Below are 22,944 nucleotides of genomic sequence, written 5' to 3' on the forward strand. Positions count from 1 at the left end.
ATCGGAGAATGCATTTCCACATTAGAATTATTTTTACTAATACTATGTCTTTACAGACCTTCATTAAATTTTACAATTTCCCATAAATATTATCTTTTAACTTCAATCAGTAATAGTGTATACTCTAGGTAGATGTGAATGGGTAAATTACAACCTAATATAAAGAGACATTTCAAAGTGAAGGATGTTTTTCCCATTAATCTTCAAGGTAATTTAGGTATGACGTGAGATCAATATGTAGTGACTAGAGAAGAGAGAAGAAAGAAGGGAGTACAAGATAGAATTCTACAACACCCAAACATGGTCAAACATGCACTGCAGAGACAGCACCATTTGAAAAAGAGTCAAGAAATACGATGACCCAAAAGTGCCAAAGTCATGAGTCTCTGTCAGCATATATAAATCAAATGACAGCAACACCTATACGGGTGATAGGATGCTTCAGAATATACTGCATAAAGTATAATAGCACAAAGAAGTAGGGAACAAAGGATGATCTACAAGTGTTTTTATTGCCACTGTGCAGAAAAGTCAATATATCCTCAGAAAGGGCTGCTTTCAAGGTTGGGCCTTGGCTGGCATCTGGGAACTTGGATTTAAAGAGCAAATTTTTCCACCATTTCTAGAACTGGTAAGAATCATTCACAGTGCCTAAATTCTGTAAAAATAATATGGTTTATGTTGAATACCTACTTTCCCTCTGGGAGTCTAGAAATGTGGTACAATCTAGACAGAAGGTGCCAAAATGACCAGTCCCCAGTAAAACCTTTGGACACCGAGTCTCTAATGAGTTTCCCAGGTAGACAGGATTTCACATATGTCATCACAACTCATTGCTGGAAAATTAAATGCATCTTCTGTGACTCCATTATGAGAAGACTCTTTAGAAGGTTTATACCTGGTTTCATTGAGACTTTGACCCACACACCTTTCCTTTGCTGATTTTGTCCTGAATTATTTTACTGTAATAAAACATAGCTATGGGTGTAACTATATTCTGAGTTCTGTGAGTCCTCCTGAAGAATCAGTAAACCAGGGAAGAGCCTTGGGGGCCCCTGACACACCAGACATAGCTGCAAGGCTCAAAATAACTATGGAGAAAAGCCAGGCACTGAGTTTAGTTCATGCAAATATCCTTCAGTGTTGCAGCCCATAATACTAGTAGTCATCTATGTTTAACACATTTAGAGCTTCTTAGCAGTCTTCACTTTTCTTACTACAAATCTGCTCTATTTTCAAACTCTGTACTTCAACCAGTGCCTTCCTTCTTACCTTCTTACATCATGGATCCCATTTCTAATTCATTCAAATTTCATTCCTTAAATCTCACCTAGTTAACCTTTTTTACTGCTGGTTCTATCCTGATTGCTTAATAGAATACCCAGATTTGTTCTTTTTGAGAAAAAAAATCTTATTAGAAACATATTACATACTAATAGGATAAAATACATGAAATATGATATAATAACACTACCTGTAAGGCTCAGAATTACCTAGTCCTTGCCTACCATTCCAGTTCACCTTTCAGCTCCTCTGAACTCCAACTGTGTTGGCCTTCTTTCCATTGCTCAGATGCATCTAACTGCTCCTGCCACAGATCAATACATCTTCTCTCTGCCTCAAATGTCTTCTTCCCCTTTACCTGTTTAAATCAAGCTCTTCCTCTAGAGTTCAGCTCAATAGAAAGCCTCTCTTGTTATATGCTGTCACAGCACTGTGGATGCTCTACAACATGCAGAGGGTACAAAAAAGAGAAGTTTCTATGAGTGGTATCAACAGTGTGAAGATATTGGGAAGTAAGAAAGCTATGATCACAGAAAGCAATGTGAAGTCTCAGTTCTCAGAAGGGGAGTTATTTGAGTAATGAAGGCTAAAGACTACAGATGAAGGAAATAACTGGCATGAATGATTGACTGCTAGATATCAGATGGGTCCATCATCTCAACAATAAGCTTTTTCCCTATTTACTTACTATTTGCCAGATTAAAATGTACAAGATAGAGTTTCTTCCCCAGTAAACATGAATAGTACAGATATTGAGAAATATAACAGGAAACTATGTGTAAAGAAACATAGTGAGTCCTTCCAGCTTCCCTAAGACTTATAATTTCTGGCCCATGATAGAGCATCAATGAATCTTGAAGGAATTAAATAATACAAGATATTGTGCTAGGTACAGGAAATGCCAAATAAATCAAGTCATGGTTTTATGCACAAAAAAATGGATTGTACAAGTCCAAGGAGAGAACTTTGCAACTAGAGAGTGAAAAGATCAGTAGTCTCATGCTCAGTATCTATAAAGTGTCTTACCAATGGCCAATTCCTCTTTCGAAACTTACACTCTTGGATTCTGAGACATTACATTCTAAGTGTTCCCTTTCTCAGTTTCAGACTAGGCTTTTCTAAGTCAGACTATTCATTTTATCTATTCCTTTTACCTTCGCCTTCACTAAAAAAGTAGGTGTCCCCCAGTGTCTAATCTTAGACCCTCTTTCTCAACTTTACAATTTCTCTCTGGTTATTATTTCAAGTATCATATGTCCATCATATCAACCACATAGTCATTTCTATGTGGTTGATATCCAAATATGCCTGCCTATCTAGCTACCATCTCTAGACTAATAGCTTCAAGTACTGCCACAGAGACAGCTCATTAGCTACTCAAGTTTTAGCTAAAGCCAAAATTTAACATATCAACAAAACATGTTGTTTTTGTATTCCTCACACTGATTAACATCGGGTCAATTGGTCCATTGTCAACATAAGCTATACACGGAAATGAAAAGGCAGAGGTGAACTTTATGTCATTCTTTTTGCTCACTGCAACTTTTCTAAGGATAAATAAGATCATCATTTTTCAAGCATTTTAATCCCCTATTAAGTTAGTCAACTGTTCTCCTTTAAATATAATAACACTGATTTTATCAAAATAGTAATCACACCATGTGATCTATTTCTATGACAGTGTTTTTCAAGCTTTAGTGTGCACAGGAATTTCAATAATATCAATGACTAATATTTATTTATTAAATGCTACTGTATGCTAGGCACTATTATAAGTTAATAACCTTCTACATTTATTTCATTTAAACATCAAAAAGATAAGGTTATTCTCATATAAGTATAGTAAAAATGGAGAATTTGATACAGCAAGTCTGGTTTGAGGCCCAAGATAACAAATATTCAAATGTTTCTGATGCATATAGGCATTTTACTAACTGTTCTGCAGTTTTCTCTGTAATATACCACTAACTTTCACTTCCTAGTATCACTATGTTAATGCATGACCCAACACTCTCTCTCTCTCTCTATATATATATATATATAGCTCTATTTTCTTTACAACTGCAATCCTTCCCCCCTATTAAAATTCTGCAATTTCCAATGTGCACGTTTTTTCAACTCCTTCAGTTCATTAAAATAGAACTGCTTTGGTAAAACATGGTCATACTATTTCTAAACACACTCAATTCTGAGAAAATTTATTTGAGGCAAGCAATTTTAAACAAGCAGAGATTAATTATATTAAATAAAATTAAAATAAACAACCCCAAAATGTCAGTAGTTGATATATTAATAGTTTTTTCTCCTTCTCATAGGAAAGTTAATAGATATACAATGTCACACATCATAGGTAACAACATGTTGAGGGAGGGGTTTGCTGCTGATCTGTTTCACACAGTCACTTAGAGACCCAGGAACATTTTATTGAGTGATTCAACCATCTTCTAGGAACCTCTTTTTCTAAAAACAGTGCATGTATTATATTCCTTTAAATGATTCCTTAAAGCCCTCAGACTCTAACTCTATTCCATATAAAGTATTAAGACTGCATTTTTCTAATATGAAAAATAAATCACTAAATCTAAGTGAACTGGAAAAACTTTATTAGAAAAACCTCTTTATAGAGTACTTCCCAGCATAAAAATATGGTAAACATAGGCATAAATGTAGAAAACTAAGTATAAATTTTGATAGTAATTCACCTTCAAAGGATAAAAAAGGACTACAAGCTATAGCTCAAAAGCTTGCACACCTGGCAGGAAAGGAACACTACTTTATTTTACCATATTATAGAGGCTAAAATAATTGTATGAAATAAAATCAGTTATTAATGCCTCAAGTGTCCTAGCTTTGTAAATCCTGCAAAACTAGTAACGTCTGATACACTAAATTGAATGTCCAGATAGCGCAGCAATACTTTAACTCACAGGGTCCATTAAATGTGAGCTATGATGCTTGGGTACAGAAGGCCAATTAAAGACGAGTTAGGAAGTATTTTTCCAGACTATGAATTAGGAGAGACCCAGTGTACTCTATTGCCATTTGGTTCCTAAAGCTTATCTAAATCATCTGACCTACTAGAGACCTTATAAAATAAATGCAACTCTTGTGATTCAATTTATAGAAAACTATTCCTATAGGAGGGCTCAACATTTCCCACTAGACTTTAGTCTTTTTTTTAGTAGTTATTTCAGTTTATTCCTCACTCTGGTAAATAATCCACAATCTTTGAGAAACTGCATTTAGCAAGCGAGGCCACAGTTTCCTAGTTAACCAGAAGAGGGTTGGTCATAATCAAATTCAGTGATTCCAAATACTGTACCTAAATTCTCTTTTACCTTTCTATTAATATCCCTGGTTCTTGAAGATGTTAAGATACTCCAGGCAAGTGCACATATAACAGGATTAAAACACAAACCTTTCTGTTTCAATGTTAATTGAAACAAAAAATATAATACACATCAGATAAATGAGTGCAAGACAGATGACCTTAGGCAAAATTTACAAAGAAAATGGCAACAGCAGCAATTCTGGGACTCCTCAAGCAAATCAGAGATAAACTGGATCTAGCTATGAAGAGAGTGGGTTTCTAGAAAAGACTTATTGGTGGAAATTCTCACTGTCCCTGAAGAGGAAGGGGATAAGTGTGAAAGGTTCTAACTCTTCCATCTAAAGCTTTAGGATGGGCATTTCCATTGCACTACTCCCAGATTCTAGAATGTCAATTCCCTAAAGTTTGAATTTACAAAAAAATGCCTCAGGGTCTTCAAGTAGCTTGTAGCAGCAGAATAAACGTGGTTGCTTCAGGACCAAGCCGAATACCTAGAGATTATCAGACCCAAGATTGCAAACCATGCTAGAAAGAGAAGAGGCAAGGCTAAAGCCACTTGAAGTCCAAGTTCCTGCCTTTCCTCCTGGTAGGAAATGCCAATAGATTATTTGTGGAATGGACTACCAGACAACCTGGGGCTAAAGGAAGGGCAGTGACTGGGGAACATACCATGAGAGAGAGAGAAGGAGAGAGAGAAAGCTGGACAAGCCCTCAGTGATGTAATTCTCAGGAAACACACACACACACACACAGTCAAGTACCCATAAGAAAAAAATATCAGCCTGTAACAGCCACCAGGCCCTCAAAGCTTAGAGTCAGTTTATGACTTCACCAGATATCTCCCACATGAGATGTTTTTGTCCTACATTATTTTCTCTCTTCTCTTCACCTGTTTCCACTTGTCAAAGCTAAAGAATGGGGAAGGAAGTGAGGTAGGAAGGGGGAAAGGAAAAAAAGAAGTTGAGTATATTCCTCTTATTAGATGAAAGGTTCCCACCTGCTACAGGAATTAGCTAGGTAAGGGAAAACTACCAATAGCTGGACCTTCCTGTAGAGGGAGGAGTTGCAATCCTCAATAAAGATTAAAATATTGATTATTATATAGAGTGAGATTTTTACTTAATGAATTAACTGTATTTGTAACTCAGAAGGACTGGAACCATAAGATTGAGTCTGCCAAGATTTCATCAAGGGTCAGGGTTAAGAACTTGGCCCCTCTGATTAAGTTTTCATGGACATGGAAGATAAAAATACAATAGTGCTGTGATTACAAATGAACCACATATTAAGCATCCAAGTAAAACTCTATGATTAAAAAGGACTTGGTCCCAAATGATTAGGGAGCCCCCACCGTTGACAAGTGGGCTAAACTACCTGTAAATCATAGATCATCATCTTGTTTACAAAGCAGCCAAGGAAGTTTCTAAGGCCACAATGTTCTTTGTTTACCAGTATTCTTACTAATGGTTATAACACACCAAGGAGAAAACTAGTTCCTCCCCAAAGCATAAAGTACTTGACTAAAGCTTTTCAAGCCCAGAGCAAGTAAGAAATATCCACAATGCCTGTGTTCTCAGGAAACAGACCCAAGAAGGTCTTTTTGGAACAATTAAGGTGGGAGGATCGCTAGAGTGTGCTGGGGGGTATTTCCTTTCCCCTAAATCAGTCAAGTTAATAACCTCCCAGCAAAGTAGGTTCTGGTTAACTAATTTCTCCTGAGGCAGGCCTGTTAAGAACAAAATGCTCTGGGTGTTTCAAAATGGTTCTTTTTCCCTCCCCTTGCCAGATTCGAGATTTTTCTCCCACATTTACCGGGGAACCTAGTCAAACTCCTGGAGGTGAATCTCACAATATTGTGCCCCACTATCATCACCATGACTTTGTTCCCTTTTTCCCCTAGAGTTTTTAACAGCTGTCTTCCCTGAGCCTCCAGCAATTTGTCAATCACAGGTCATGTTTTCCTCCCCCAGCACTGGTTTCTGCGGTGGTTTCCACTCCTAAATCTCTACTCCCTCTCTTTGCCTGACTCTTGAATCTTGGGGGTAGCAATCTGCATTGTGACTTCCCTTTCTTACAGTTGCAAGAAGAGTCATTGATTTTTTTTTTTTTGTCTGTTCAGCTTTTTACTTGCTGTTAGGACAGAGTGGTGATTTATAAGTTCCTTGGGAACCAGAAACTGGAAGTTTTAGAACAGACTTTCACCTCTTCTGGCATTATGCAGAAAACTTAACTCCAAATGCTGTTAATCAATATTATCCTTGACTTTGACCTATTGGCACTCCTTTCCATGGTTACAGTGAGAGTGAGGCAGCATGAATGTCCCTAAAATATATTTAAAAGACATGTCTTCTAAACCACAGCTTAGTGGAAGAGAAAAGGACCTGAACAAAAGCTAGATGGTGCAGCTCTCTCCATTTTACTTAATTGATTAAACAGCAACATGTTAGATTTTGCTATAATCAGGTTCAGGGTACAAGTTCAAAAGAGCCCAATATCTGGAATTAAAAATAAGCATATTGATCCTTATTACATATAACCTTCCACCAAAGGTTTCTAGCTTCACCATATATGTAAATGTAAATTCTTACTTCAAGAATACAAGGAGCTGCCAATTTTAGTTATTCATTTTCCAATTCCTGGTCCAACATTCAAAAAGCAATCGACTTAGGGTACTATAATTTTAAACCCAAAGTGTCCACGGCTATGGACAACATCCCAGTAGTCTTACAATTCTGAGGACATCTTCCTAATCATTCTGAACACACAAGCAGCTGACCCTAGGCAAGCAGAGATTCACTGAGTATTAACTAAAGCATATCAGAGCAGACAACTCTATTGTTATTGTGTGATTTTTAGATATTTCTTAGAAAAAGAAATTCACTTAGAACCAGAATGCAGACACTCATTGTGGCATAATGTCAAGTTTGGAGTTCTTCCCACCACCACAAAATTAGGAAGTTAATCTCTTCTTAGTGGACATTATGCTATCAGATATGAGAAGAATAATACAATCAATGTCTGGTTGATGACTACATGTACCCCAGTGCCTGAGATGAAAGAAAATAAGGGTCATGGGCCACTGAGGAATTTTATAGCAATAGAAGACATCACTGTTAGTTTAGTTGCTGTCATCCCTTGGCTGATGAAACAATGTCCTCTCATTAGTTTTGGACTCATAAATAGCCTGTAAGGATTTCTGGTCTACAGATATCTTCTTTATTCACCTGCTAATTCTTTAGAATTAGACCCTTAAGAATCAGTGTTTTTTGGCTTAAGATAGTGATATTTAGCCAAGGCTGTACTTTAGAATCACTTGGGGAACTTTTAAACCTATGTATTCTCCAAGTTACATTCTCGGAGTTTCTAATTTAATTGGTTTGGGGTAGAGTACAAACAATATTTCTTTCTTTTAGTGACAAAAAAAGACTCAAAATGGGGCTGATTAGGGCCATGAATTCTTATGTAGGAAGGTGAAATTGCATCTGGCACTATATATGTAAGTAGAAGATGAAATTCACAGTCACCTTGTACAAGTATAGAAGAGAAAAGCACAGAAAAGACATGGTAGAAATTTAAACTGTTTATTGCAATGTTTGCCTAAAACCAATTCTGACTCATCATCATGGCTTAATGAGAATACAGAGTCTGGTGACAATGAATGGACATGGAGAAGTTTGGCACAAGGTGAAATTTAGAAAACTTGTCCTCAAAGTCTATTTATCATGGTTGACTTCTTTCTGAGAAGCAGCACAAACATGTTTGACAAGCATTGGTTTCACCATAGTCCTTAGCTCAGCAGGTATTTTTCCTGCTACAGATGGAGGAAATTTTCTGAGACAATAAGTAACCCTATGAAGGTCACCCAGCGTTTTCTATCACTCCAACTGGGAAAATAATAAGTTAAACTTAAGTAATGCCTTCATCTTAAAAATAACTAACATGCATTTCCAGTTGGAGGAAAGTGACAAGAATCACCACTCTCTCCTAGGTCAATGTTGTCACTTAGACCCACAGATTTAACAAATACAAAAGAGTTTATGGCAGACCCCACTTCTACACCTCAATTTCAAAAGCTATGGCACTAGTAAATAAGATCAGAAACCTTTTCAGACTGCTGCAAATGTTTGTGGAGTAAGGGTTTATTTTTAAAATATTTTTTAAAAACTATTTGTCTTGCCAATGGGTTTCAGCCCCGGGCAATTTCACTATGGATTCAATGTGACCAAAGAAATTGACTGCAAAATGTTCTTGGGGTGAAAGGGATATACCCAACTTTATTTCCAGGTGGCAGGTCAGTCACTAAAATCCCATTCACTCAGAGCAAGTCTGCATGCAGCAAGCTGGTCTTTCCCCTTGCCTCTGGGTGCCTCTGTCCGCACAGCCATCCTCAGGGCCTCTCTGCCTGCACAGCCGTCCCAAACAGCCATCCTCTGGGCCTCTGTCCTCAGTGCTGCCACCACTCCAGCCTCTGCTCTGCTCTCCTGCAGCCTTGCAGCCCTGCCACCATGTCACGTGCAAAGCACTGGAGCTCTTTATCTAGAGTCAACAGCCATGTATTGCCCACAGGTGTGCAGTGAGCCAGTCAACCAGGGCCAGGTGAGAATCCTGGCCACAGGAATTCTCATTTTATCCACACTGTTTCCACAAGAAAAGGAAAATAGTGTCTTTCTAAAATATTACAAGCAGTTTTGTTCAAAACACAGGACCATTTAAAGAGATAAGTTTTAAAATAAGAGGTTTTTTTTAATCCAAAAGCAAACCTTTACTCCTCTGTAACTTATTTTATTGAGATGCCAGTAAAATACAGTATGTTCTTTGTAAGTTTTAAGCAGAAATTGTTCACTTACCAGAGCATATAAGTGTTGTCTGAACACTTAAAACAAAGCAATCAGGTGTGTTTTACAGTGTTACACCAATGCCAGGAGATTATGAAAGCAGCATGTTACAAATTAAATAGTTCTGATATAAACATTTCATTTAATTTCCCCTTTTTAACAGAAATTAGATTTTGAAGTTAAATTATTTAGCAAGAAAATAGAAAATAAGCAAAAATATAAGATAACGTTACCTCTAGATGATGTTCTTAGCAACCAAGACTAATGGCTGGGACATTCAAATCACTGCCCCAAGGTGAGCTGCAAGTCCATCTGCTCCTCCCTATTCGATTTCTTGATGCGATTCTAGCTGCTAATTAACCGTGAAAAGTTGTGCTGTGTACCTTTCACCTGGTGTTCTTCAGAAAGAGTAAAAGTTCCTAAGGAGTGATCAAAGCAGCAATGTTTATATAATCAACTGCCATTTCAGCAGTGACCTGCTGTCTTGCAGAACAGAGCCTCACACTGATTGTTCAGCTCTTGGAGAGGAAACTTTCTTTTTTTACTTTTAACTAGCTTATATACACAAACACATCTATAGGACTGTTTTGAGTCATTCTGTTTGCTTCTCTCATAAACCTTAGCTCATTAGATGATAGACCCAGGAGGTAGGTAATCTGACTCCTACCTTATACCCAGGCAGTGCTGGAGGTGGTCTGTCTTAACATGCAGAGCCCAAACCCCTTCTTCTGGCCTCACAAACTAGAAAACGGGCTCTCATCCTTCACTGCACATTGGACTCACCTGGAGAGCTTTAAAAAATTCTGATGTGGAGGGGCAGAAGATGGCGGCGTGAGTAGAGCAGCTGAAATCTCCTCCCAAAACAAAATATATCTATGAAAATATAACAAAGACAACCCTTCCTAGAATAAAGACCAGAGGACACAGGACAATATCCAGACCACATCCACACCTGAGAGAACCCAGCGCCTCGCGAAGGGGGTAAGATACAAGCCCCGGCCCGGCGGGAGCCGAGCGCCCCTCCCCCCAGCTCCCGGCGGGAGAAGAGCAGGCAGAGCGGGAGGGAGACGGAGCCCAGGACTGCCGAGCACCCAGCCCCCGCCATCCGGGCCAGAGTGCAGGGCGCTCGATACTGGGAAAACAGGGCAGCAAGAACAGTAAGCAGGCACTGGAGGCTGGGCGACAGAGGGCATAAGAAAAGCGCGCGACCATTTTTTTTTTGCTTTTTTGCTGTTTTGTTTTGGCGAGCGCTTTTTGGAAGTCTTAAAGGGATAGGGACCCCAATACTAGGGAAACAGGGCAGAAAGACCGGTGAGCAGAGGCCTGAGGCTGGCACTGCAGAATAAAGAAAAACGAACGACCACCTTTTTTTTTTTTTTTTTTTAATTAAAAACTTTTTTTTTTTTTTAATTAAAAAAATTTTTTTTTCTTTTTTTTTTGGTGGGCGTTGTTTTGTTTTGGCGGGTGCTTTTTGGAAGTCTTAAAGGGGCAGGGCGGGTCACTTAATCCAGAGGTAGGGAATCCGGGATCTCTGGGCACCCTAACCCCTGGGCTGCAGGGAGCAGGGAGGCCCCTTACGGAGATAAATAGCCTCCCAGCCGCTCCTGCTCCAACGCGACTCCACCATTTTGGAGTAGCTGCCCGAGCCAGGCCACGCCCACAGCAACAGCGGAGATTAACTCCATAGCAGCTGGGCAGGAAGCAGAAACCCTGTCTGCTCGCAGCTGCACAGCACAAGCCACTAGAGGCCGCTGTTCTCCCAGGAGAGGAGGGCCACAAACCAACAAGAAAGGAAGTCCTTCCAGCCGTCACTCGTCCCAGTTCTGCAGACTATTCCTATCACCATGAAAAGGCAAAGCTACAGGCCGACAAAGATCACAGAGACAACACCAGAGAAGGAGACAGACCTAACCAGTCTCCCTGAAAAAGAATTCAAAATAAGAATCATAAACATGCTGACAGAGATGCAGAGAAATACGCAAGAGAAATGGGATGAAGTCCGGAAGGAGATCACAGATGCCAGAAAGGAGATCGCAGAAATGAAACAAACTCTGGAAGGGTTTATAAGCAGAATGGATAGAATGCAAGAGGCCATTGATGGAATTGAAATCAGAGAACAGGAACGCATAGAAGCTGACATAGAGAGAGACAAAAGGATCTCCAGGAATGAAACAATATTAAGAGAACTGTGTGACCAATCCATAAGGAACAATATCCGTATTATAGGGGTCCCAGAAGAATAAGAGAGAGGAAAAGAGATGGAAAGTATCTTAGAAGAAATAATTGCTGAAAACTACCCCACACTGGGGGAGGAAGTAATCGAACAGACCACGGAAATACACAGAACCCCCAACAGAAAGGATCCAAGAAGGGCAACACCAAGACACATAATAATTAAAATGGCAAAGATCAAGGACAAGGAAAGAGTGTTAAAGGCAGCTAGAGAGAAAAAGGTCACCTATAAAGGGAAACCCATCAGGCTAACGTCAGATTTCTCAACAGAAACCCTACAGGCCAGAAGAGAATGGCATGATATATTTAATACAATGAAACAGAAGGGCCTTGAACCAAGGATACTGTATCCAGCACGACTATCATTCAAATATGATGGTGGGATTAAACAATTCCCAGACAAACAAAAGCTGAGGGAATTTGCTTCCCACAAACCACCTCTACAGAACATCTTACAGGGACTGCTCTAGATGGGAGCACTCCTAGAAAGAGCACAGCACAAAACACCCAACATATGAAGAATCGAGGAGGAGGAACAAGAAGGGAGAGAAGAAAAGAATCTCCAGATAGTGTATATAACAGCTCAATAAGCGAGCTAAGTTAGGCAGTAAGATACTAAAGAGGCTAACCTTGAACCTTTGGTAACCACGAATTTAAAGCCTACAATGGCAATAAGTACATATCTTTCAATAGTCACCCTAAATGTTAATGGGTTGAATGCACCAATCAAAAGACACAGAGTAACAGAATGGATAAAAAAGCAAGACCCATCTATATGCTGCTTACAAGAAACTCACCTCAAACCCAAAGACATGTACAGACTAAAAGTCAAGGGATGGAAAAACATATTTCAAGCAAACAACAGTGAGAAGAAAGCAGGGGTTGCAGTACTAATATCAGACAAAATAGACTTCAAAACAAAGAAAGTAACAAGAGATAAAGAAGGACACTACATAATGATAAAGGGCTCAGTCAAACAAGAGGATATAACCGTTCTAAATATATATGCACCCAACACAGGAGCACCAGCATATGTGAAACAAATACTAACAGAACTAAAGGGGGATATAGACTGCAATGCATTCATTCTAGGAGACTTCAACACACCACTCACCCCAAAGGATAGATCCACTGGGCAGAAAATAAGTAAGGACACGGAAGCACTGAACAACACAGTAGAGCAGATGGACCTAATAGACATCTATAGAACTCTACATACAAAAGCAGCGGGATATACATTCTTCTCAAGTGCACATGGAACATTCTCCAGAATAGACCACATACTAGGCCACAAAAAGAGCCTCAGAAAATTCCAAAAGATTGAAATCCTACCAACCAACTTTTCAGACCACAAAGGCATAAAACTAGAAATAAACTGTACAAAGAAAGCAAAGAGGCTCACAAACACATGGAGGCTTAACAACACGCTCTTAAATAATCAATGGATCAATGACCAAATCAAAATGGAGATCCAGCAATATATGGAAACAAATGACAACAACAACACTAAGCCCCAACTTCTGTGGGACACAGCAAAAGCAGTCTTAAGAGGAAAGTATATAGCAATCCAAGCATATTTAAAAAAGGAAGAAAAAGCCCAAATGAATGGTCTAATGTCACAAATATCGAAATTGGAAAAAGAAGAACAGATGAGGCCTAAGGTCAGCAGAAGGAGGGACATAATAAAGATCAGAGAAGAAATAAATAAAATTTAGAAGAATAAAACAATAGCAAAAATCAATGAAACCAAGAGCTGGTTCTTCGAGAAAATAAACAAAATAGATAAGCCTCTAGCCAGACTTATTAAGAAGAAAAGAGAGTCAACACAAATCAACAGTATCAGAAATGAGAAAGGAAAAATCACGACAGACCCCACGGAAATGCAAAGAATTATTGGAGAATACTATGAAAACCTATATGCTAACAAGCTGGGAAACCTAGGAGAAATGGACAACTTCCTAGAAAAATACAACCTTCCAAGATTGACCCAGGAAGAAACAGAAAATCTAAACAGACCAATTACCAGCAACGAAATTGAAGCGGTAATCAAAAAACTACCAAAGAACAAAACCCCGGGCCAGATGGATTTACCTCGGAATTTTATCAGACATACAGGGAAGACATAATACCCATTCTCCTTAAAGTTTTCCAAAAAATTGAGGAGGAGGGGATACTCCCAAACTCATTCTATGAAGCTAACATCACCCTAATACCAAAACCAGGCAAAGACCCCACCAAAAAAGAAAACTACAGACCAATATCCCTGATGAACGTAGATGCAAAAATACTCAACAAAATATTAGCAAACCGAATTCAAAAATACATCAAAAGGATCATACACCATGACCAAGTGGGATTCATTCCAGTGATGCAAGGATGGTACAACATTCGAAAGTCCATCAACATCATCCACCACATCAACAAAAAGAAAGACAAAAACCACATGATCATCTCCATAGATACTGAAAAAGCATTTGACAAAGTTCAACATCCATTCATGTTAAAAACTCTCAGCAAAATGGGAATAGAGGGCAAGTACCTCAACATAATAAAGGCCATATATGATAAACCCACAGCCAACATTATATTGAACAGCGAGAAGCTGAAAGCATTTCCTCTGAGATCGGGAACTAGACAGGGATGCCCACTCTCTCCACTGTTATTTAACATAGTACTGGAGGTCCTAGCCACGGCAATCAGACAAAATAAAGAAATACAAGGAATCCAGATTGGTAAAGAAGAAGTTAAACTGTCACTATTTGCAGATGACATGATACTGTACATAAAAAACCCTAAAGACTCCACCCCAAAACTACTAGAACTGATATCGGAATACAGCAAAGTTGCAGGATACAAAATCAACACACAGAAATCTGTGGCTTTCCTATATACTAACAATGAACCAACAGAAAGAGAAATCAGGAAAACAACTCCATTCACAATTGCATCAAAAAAAATAAAATACCTAGGAATAAACCTAACCAAAGAAGTGAAAGACTTATACTCTGAAAATTACAAGTCACTCTTAAGAGAAATTAAAGGGGACACTAACAGATGGAAACTCATCCCATGCTCATGGCTAGGAAGAATTAATATCATTAAAATGGCCATCCTGCCCAAAGCAATATACAGATTTGATGCAATCCCTATGAAACTACCAGCAACATTCTTCAATGAACTGGAACAAATAATTCAAAAATTCATATGGAAACACCAAAGACCCCGAATAGCCAAAGCAATCCTGAGAAAGAAGAATAAAGTAGGGGGGATCTCACTCCCCAACTTCAAGCTCTACTATAAAGCCATAGTAATCAAGACAATTTGGTACTGGCACAAGAGCAGAGCCACAGACCAGTGGAACAGACTAGAGACTCCAAACATTAACCCAGACATATATGGTCAATTAATATTTGATAAAGGAGCCATGGACATACAATGGCGAAATGACAGTCTCTTCAACAGGTGGTGCTGGCAAAACTGGACAGCTACATGTAGGAGAATGAAACTGGACCATTGTCTAACCCCATATACAAAAGTAAACTCAAAATGGATCAAAGACCTGAATGTAAGCCATGAAACCATTAAACTCTTGGAAGAAAACATAGGCGAAAACCTCTTAGACATAAACATGAGTGACCTCTTCTTGAACATATCTCCCCGGGCAAGGAAAACAACAGCAAAAATGAGTAAGTGGGACTATATTAAGCTGAAAAGCTTCTGTACAGCAAAAGACACCATCAATAGAACAAGAAGGATCCCTACAGTATGGGAGAATATATTTGAAAATGACACATCCGATAAAGGCTTGACGTCCAGAATATATAAGGAACTCACACGCCTCAACAAACAAAAAACAAATAACCCAATTAAAAAATGGGCAGAGGAACTGAACAGACAGTTCTCCAAAAAAGAAATACAGATGGCCAACAGACACATGAAAAGATGCTCCACATCGCTAATTATCAGAGAAATGCAAATTAAAACTACAATGAGGTATCACCTCACACCAGTAAGGATGGCTGCCATCCAAAAGACAAACAACAACAAATGTTGGCGAGGCTGTGGAGAAAGGGGAACCCTCCTACACTGCTGGTGGGAATGTAAACTAGTTCAACCATTGTGGAAAGCAGTATGGAGGTATATCAAAATGCTCAAAACAGACTTACCATTTGACCCAGGAATTGCACTCCTAGGAATTTACCCTAAGAACGCAGCAATCAAGTTTGAGAAAGACAGATGCACCCCTATGTTTATTGCAGCACTATTTACAATAGCCAAGAATTGGAAGCAACCTAAATGTCCATCAATAGATGAATGGATAAAGAAGATGTGGTACATATACACAATGGAATACTACTCAGCCATAAGAAAAGGGCAAATCCAATCATTTGCAGCAACATGGATGGAGCTGGAGGGTATTATGCTCAGTGAAACAAGCCAAGCAGAGAAAGAGAAATACCAAATGATTTCACTTATCTGTGGAATATAAGAACAAAGGAAAAACTGAAGGAACAAAACAGCAGCAGAATCACAGAACTCAAGAATGGACTAACAGGTACCAAAGGGAAAGGGACTGGGGAGGATGGGTGGGTAGGGAGGGTTAAGGGGTGGAGAAGTAGGAGGGTATTAAGATTAACATACATGGGGGGGTAGGAGAAAAGGGAGGGCTGTACAACACAGAGAAGGCAAGTAGTGATTCTACAACATTTTGCTATGCTGATGGACAGTGACTGTAAAGGGGTTTATAGGGGAGACCTGGTATAGGGGAGAGCCTAGTAAACATAATATTCGTCATGTAAGTGTAGATTAGTGACACCAAAAACAAAGCAACAAAAAAAAAAAAGGGCAGTTCCTGTGTGGTAACCTCCAACGAGTTCTACACAAGGGTATAAAGGGCATATAAAAGTGTAGGCAAAGGGTCTGTTTGTGTTTATACAGAGGATCAAAGCCTAATTGGGCTACCCCAAAAATGAACTAAGATACGATATGAAAAAGAACTTCCAACATCTGCACTCTCTGGAAGACTCATGCCAGAAGATGATCATCAAAAAACCCCAACAAAGATCCACGCACTGCTACAGCTGTAGATGCACTCATCCCACCAGTTCCTGGACTTGCCATGGGAATGAGGAAGGAGATATCTAAGCTGGCCTGTGCATACAGTAAAACAACAAATTTGACTGGATCTATACTGCTGGAACTCAACCAAGAATTTGGAGAAGTGCAAATTGTAGCGCTCCAAACTCTTACAACTACAGACTATTTACTGTTAAAAGAACATATGGCATGTGAACAGTCCCCAGGAATGGGTTGTTTTAATTGGTCTGATTTCTCTCAGACTGTTCAAGTTCAGTTGGACAATATCCACCATATCATAGATAAGTTTTCACAAATGCCTAAGGTGCCTTAATGGTTTTCTTGGTTTCACTGGAGATGGCTGGTAATTACAGATATGCTTTGGTTATGTAACTATACTCCTATTATGTTAATATGTGTGCGCAATTTAAGTAGTAGCTTAAAACCTATACATGCTTATGTTACTCTACAAGAAGATATGTCAAAGAAATAATCAATCTTCCCATGTTTTCTTCCGTCTGCTACTTCTATAGCTTTTCTTCTTCCTTCCTAATTACAACCCTTAAATAGAATTCGTGCCTCATATCAAATTTACCAAGTATCATAACTCCTCCAAGTGGTAAAGATACCTCAAGACAAATGCTGGGCATAGAAGCCACAGGGCATAAATAGGCAAAGAAGTAAAAAGCTAACCTTTTCAAACAATAAGGCTTCCCTCTCAATTACCAACTTCACATTTCCCTGTATGGCCCCGGAAGATGACTGGTTAGCCAGAGACGGGTAAGATTCCTCAAGGGAGGAACAACCTAAGACAGGCACAGTCGCAGGGGGGCCATCAGGTGAGAAATTGGGGATCAACAGAGGTGAGGCTTAGAACCTCACCCCCCCGTTCTGAGAGAAATCTTCTGCATACGTGGATGTTTTGTTGCCATGGTCTGGCTTCGATTAACACATAGTCTACGGGCACACACCTGATCATCTACATTTGCTCTCTTACAACACTAAACTATGTTTTCTACCTTTATCTTGTATCTGCCTACCACTTCAGCATTTTATTAAAAATAATAATAATAAAGAGAGAAATGTGGTATCCACATATAAATCAAGTATAAAAACCAAATGAGTATTCATATTTGAACTGACTGTTTAGAGTTCATAATGCATGAGCAAAACCGAAAGTTTCTGTGATGACTGCCCTTGCACTGTTCACTATGTAACTTATTCATTATGTAAGAATTTGTTCTACATGTAAGAACTTGTTTGTTATGCTTCAGAGGATTGGAGACTGAAGAAAATTGGGCTTGGGGTGGATTAATGATTGTGCATTGAGCATTGACTCCCCTATACAGAATTTTGTTGTCGTTAGCAACCATTTGATCAATAAATATGAGAGATGCCCTCACCAAAAAAAAAAAAAAAAAAAAAAAAAAAGAAAGGACAGACTTCCAATGGTAAAATAAATAAGTAACCGGGATGTAATGTATAGCATAAGGAATATAGTCAAGATATTGTAACAGCTTGGTAGGGTGATAGCTGGAACCTAGAATTATGTATATAAATGTTCTACCACTGTGTTGTACACTTGAAACTAATGTAATGTAATACTGTGCGTCAACTACCCTTCAATAAAAAATAATTACTTAAAAAAAAAAAAAATTCTGATGTCTTGGTCACAACCCCAGAGATTTTGATTCAATTGGTTGGGGGTGAAGCTTGGGCATTGAAGATTTTTTAAAAGTCCTTCCAGGTGATTCTAATGTGCAGCCAAGGCTAAGAACAACTGACTTAGAAAGAGGGTCTAATCAAATCTGATGATCACCTCTTAAGACGTTAAGACTCGTTCTTCAGGCCGTGGTTGCCTTCAGAAACCACAAGACTGTGACTCTAAGCCCCTCTGAACTGTGATCCCTGTGGTACATTTCCTACAACTCATCGTCTAACATATTTTCCTAGTCCTTTCTCATTTCCACATACTCTTTCACTTTGCCCTGAGAAACTCAGTTTCTCGTCAGCAAAATCACCTCATAAACTAAAATTTATTACCAATAAATGTACTCATTTCAGTCTCAGTTTCTAATATCTCTTTTCTGTCTCAACTCCAACAATTCTTTGCCTCACTGGGACCTCTAAACCATTTTGACTTTTTTTTTCTCTATCTCCATAATTATTTTAACCTCACTCTATTTAGATCCCATGGTCCACACTACTCACTTTTTCTCCATCCTTCCCTCCAGCACACTAATCTTGGTAAGATTACAATCCTGGTTAATTTCTGGCCCTTACCTACCTCCTACATTTGGCCAAGGAGCTGAATATTGCTAAAGGAAATCTCAGACCCATGTTGGATTCATCTTAAGTATGTGATCACAGACCTCAAGGGGAGAGGTTGCCTGAAATTCCATGAAAGCACCAAACTAAAATTATTCTATCACTCTCCTAGGTGATAATTTCTCTGATAACATTCAAAAAGTCCATTCTCCCCACTAACTCATAGCTAATTTATTTGTTCTCAGTTATATAGGGAAAACAGGAACATAAAAGATATCTTCATCCTTCTATCATCTTATCAAGGTCAGCAATGACTCCCAGGTTGCAAATCCAAATGACAGTGTTGTTTTCTTAGGATTCCATCTCTTAATCCCTTCCTCCCTTCTGACACACCTCCATTTGGCCTCTAGGAAATACCTCTCCCTCTTTCTCTCTCTTTTTCTTGACTGCTACTAACTCATTGACTGCAACTCCTCAGTGTCATGTTAGATCTTCCTCATCTTCTTCAGACCTCTTATCTGTGTATCTATACACACTTTTCAGAAGATTTTATTCTATCCCATGGCTTTAAGTACGATCTCTTCCCAGAATGCTATACTATATTTTCAACTGCTTACTTGACATCTCCACTTAAACATCTAACACACATTCCATACTTAACATAATATACTCCAAAATATGCCCTTTTCCTAGTCCTCTTAATGAAATGGCTCTTTTATTTTTCCAAATATCCAGATCAAAGACATTGAATTCTCCTTAATTCATATTTTGCTATGTTCAAAATAAACCTAAAAACAAGCTAATTTTTATGTCATCCAACATTATCAACTTAGTCTCTTGAATATACTACTGAGATTCTTCTTAACAGGCTACCAATTTCTACCATTGCCCAAATAAACTCAATGAGAATGAAATTTTTTTTTCAAAAATTTTTTTTTATTAAGGTATTATTGATATACACACTTATGAAGGTTTCACATGAAAAAACAATGTGGTTACTACATTCACCTATATTATCATGTCCCCCCGACACCCCATTGCAGTCACTGCCCATCAGTATAGTAAGATGCCAGAGTCATTATTTCCCTTCTCTGTGCTGCACTGTCTTCCCCATGATCCCCGCCACACCATGTGTGCCAATCATAATACCCCTCAATCCCCTTCTCCCTCCCACCCTCCCAACCCTCCCCCAACTTCCCTTTGGTAACCATTAGTCCATTCTTGGAGTCTGTGAGTCTGCTGCTGTTTTGTTCCTTCAATTTTGCTTAGACGTTATACTCCACAAATGAGGGAAACAATTTGCTACTTGTATTTCTCCACCTGGCTTATTTCACTGAGCATAATATTCTCCAGCTCCATCTATGTTGTTTCAAATGGTAGGATTTGTTTTTTTTATGGCTGAATAGTATTCCATTGTGTATATGTACCACCTCTTCTTTATCCATTCATCTACTGATGGACACTTAGGTTGCTTACATATCTTGGCTACTGTAAATAGTGCTGCAATAAACATAGGGATGCATATGTCTTTTTGAATCTGAGAAATTATATTCTTTGGGTAAATTCCTAGGAGTGGAATTCCTGGGTCAAATGGAATTTCTTTTTTTAGTTTTTTGAGGAAGCTCCATATTGCTTTCCACAATGGTTGAACTACCTTACATTCCAAGCAAGCATTTGTTGTTCCTAGTCTTTTCTATGTTGGCATACCTAACTGGTGAGGTGATATCTCACTGTGGTTTTTATTTGCATTTCCCTGATAATTAGTGATGTGGAGTATCTTTTCATGTGCCAGTTAGCCATCTGAATTTCTTCTTTGGAGAAGAGTTTATTGATATCCTCTGCCCATTTTTTATTCAGGTTATTTGCTTTTTGGTGTTGAGGTGTCTGAGGTCTTTATATATTTTGGATATTAACTCCTTGATGGATATGTTATTTCCAAATATATTCTCCCAAACTGTAGGATGCCTTTTTGTTCTGTTGATGGTGTCCTTTGCTGTACAAAAGCTTTTTAGTTTGATGTAGTCCCGTGTGTTCATTTTTGCTTTTTTTTCCCTTGCCCGAGGAGATGAATTCAGAAAAAAGTTGCTCGTGTTTATATTCAGGAGATTTTTGCCTGTGTTGTCTTATAAGACTTTTATGGTTTCATGATTTACATTCAGGTCTTTGATCCATTTTGAGTTTACTTTTGTGTATGGGATTAGACAATAATCCAGTTTCATTCTCTTGCATGTAGCTGTCCAGTTTTGTCAACACCAGTTTTTGAAGAGGCTGTCATTTCCCCATTGTATGTCCATGGCTCCTTTATCATATATTAATTGACTATATGTGCTTGGGTTTATATCAGGGCTCTCTAGTCTGTTCCATTGGTCTATGGGTCTATTCTTGTGCCAGTACCAAATTGTCTTGATTACTGTGGGTTTGTAGTAGAGCTTAAAGTCAGGGAGCATAATCCCCCCAGCTTTATTCTTCTTTCTCAGGATTGCTTTGGCTCTTCGGGGTCTTTTGTTGTTGATATGACTTTTAGAACTATTTGCTCTACTTCATTGAAGAATGTTGTTGGTATTTTGATAGGGATTGCATTGAATTTCTAGACTGCTTTAGGCAAGATGGCCATTTTGACAATATTAATTCTTCCTATCCATGAGCACGGGATGTGTTTCCATTTATTGGTATCATCTTTAATTTCTCTCATGAGTGTCTTGTAGTTTTCAGAGTATAGTTCTTTCACTTCCTTGGTTAGGTTTATTCTAGGTATTTTATTCTTTTGATGCAGCTATGAATGGAATTATTTTCCTGATTTCTCTTTCTGCTAGTTCATCATTAGTGTATAGGAATGCCACAGATTTCTGTGTATTAATTTTGTATCCTGCAACTTTGCTGAATTCAGATATTAGGTCTAGTAGTTTTGGAGTGGATTCTTTAGGGTTTTTTATGTACAATACCATGTCATCTGCAAACAGGGACAGTTTAACTTCTTCACCCATCTGGATGCCTTTTATTTCTTTGTGTTGTATAATTGCTGTGGTGAGGACCTCCAGAACTATGTTAAATAAAAGTGCGGCAAGTGGGCATCCCTGTCTTGTTCCTGATCTTAAAGGAAAGGCTTTCAGCTTCTTGCTGTTAAGTATGATGTTGGCTGTGGGTTTGTCATATATGGCCTTTATAATGTTGAGGTACTCTATACCCATTTTGTTGAGAGTTTTTATCATGAATGGATATTGAATTTTGTCGAATGCATTTGCAGCATCTATGTAGATGATCATGTGGTTTTTGTCCTCCTTTTTGTTGATGTGGTGGATGATGTTGATGAATTTTTCTAATATTGTACCATCTTTGCATTCCTGCAATAAATCCTACTTGATCATAGTGGATAATCTTTCTGATATATTTTTGAATTTGATTTGCTAATATTTTGTTTAGCATTTTTGCATCTATGTTCATCAGGGATACTGGTCTGTAACTTTCTTTTTTTGTGGTATCTTTGCCTGGTTTTGGTATTAGGGTGATGCTAGCCTCATGGAATGAGTTTGGAAGTCTTCCTTCCTCTTTTACTTTTTGGAAAACTTTAAGGAAGATGGCTATTAGGTCTTCACTAAATGTTTGATAAAATTCAGTGGTGAAGCTGTCTGGCCAGGGTTTTGTTCTTAGGTAGCTTTTTGATTACCAGTTCAATTTCATTGCTAGTAATTGGTCTGCTCACATTTTCTGTTTATTTTTAGGTCAGCCTTGGAAGGTTGCATTTTTCTAGAAAGTTGTCCATTTCTTCCAGGTTATCCAGTTTGTTAGCATATAATTTTTCATAGTATTCTCTCATAATTCTTTGTTTTTTTGTGGGGTCCATAGTGATTTTTCCTTTCTCATTTTTTTTTCTGTTTATGTGTATAGACTCTTTTTTTCTTGATAACTCTGGCTAGGGGA

This window comes from Manis pentadactyla, chromosome 11 (genome assembly GCF_030020395.1).
Source record: "Manis pentadactyla isolate mManPen7 chromosome 11, mManPen7.hap1, whole genome shotgun sequence".
NCBI classification, from domain to species: domain Eukaryota; kingdom Metazoa; phylum Chordata; class Mammalia; order Pholidota; family Manidae; genus Manis; species Manis pentadactyla.